This window comes from Aplysia californica, unplaced genomic scaffold (assembly GCF_000002075.1).
Source record: "Aplysia californica isolate F4 #8 unplaced genomic scaffold, AplCal3.0 scaffold00330, whole genome shotgun sequence".
NCBI lineage: Eukaryota > Metazoa > Mollusca > Gastropoda > Aplysiida > Aplysiidae > Aplysia > Aplysia californica.
This window is the reverse complement of record NW_004797600.1, coordinates 881,323-882,557: the sequence shown is the minus strand read 5'-3', so window position 1 is coordinate 882,557 and position 1,235 is coordinate 881,323.

The window sequence follows — 1,235 nt, the reverse complement described above, 5'->3', positions numbered from 1 at the left end:
GTAAAACTTTTACTAAAACTAGCTAAAACAGCACCTAGGTAATAATAATAATAATAATAATAATAATAAATAGCATTTGTATAGCGCATATCCCCGCTCAACAGCTGGCTCTATGCGCTTTACACTATATGATTACCCCAGCAGACCACAGAACACTCCGAAACATTCTCAGCTTCCCAGGAAGCATACAGGGCAAGCAGCTGATTAAGCGCTCAACACTAACAAAATAACAAGATATTTCGCTGTCTATAACTGGGTACCCATTCCCACCTGGGTGAAGTGAGGAAAATTCGTGGAAAGTGCCTTTTCCCAAGGACACAACGTCGGGCCCCTGACGGGATTCGAACCCACGACCTTACGGTTGCGAGTCCGAGAGCTTTCCTGCTCTCTTACAATGTTCTGGCACCTGTTTTCGTCTCCACTTTCTGCTCTCTTACAATGTTCTGTCGTCTGTTTTCGTCTCCACTTTCTGCCCCCACCCCCTCACCTCCTTTGCCCCCCTCCTGACTCTTTCTGCAGCCTTTCTACTGCTTCTCCATAGCTCCTTCCTACTGCTGTCTTTCCGCCACACCCCTGATCTTATGATCTACAGCTAGCATTCTCGGACAGGGGTGAAAAATTTCGGAGGTCCCGTGTGTAAGTTGCGCACGGTAAAGATCCCTGGTGGTCCAAAATCGATAAGAATGGGCTTCTGCACCACCCGGGCAAAATTCAAAATTTCCTATCAACTGAAAATGTTTGGTGTGTTCCGCACGCTAATGTGAGCTTATGCAGTTGCGAGCGCCGTAAAACACTTACCAAAAACAACAACAACAACAACAACAACAACAACAACAACAACAACAACAAAAGCAATAACAACAACAACAACAACAACACAACAATTACAACAACAGCAACAGCAACAACAATGAGTTTGATTTCGAATAAATAGAATGATCTTTTCGATTTGTTCCGTTTTACTCTGAATATAGTTAACAAAAGTAAAAGTACTCACTGATCGACTCGCTTACGAGACTGCTCACGTCGGCGTTTGTGTCTTTGCTTGCAACACCTGCGACAAGATTTAAATATATCCTTTTTAAATCCGAGTTTGTATTCAGCATCAATGACCCATACCTCAACGTCTATTTCTTTTTTACGTCTTTTAACAGAAACGATTACTTAGAAATAGTTTCAAATATACCATAATAATTATCATATGGGTTGTTTAGATTATGAAAACACCACCACCA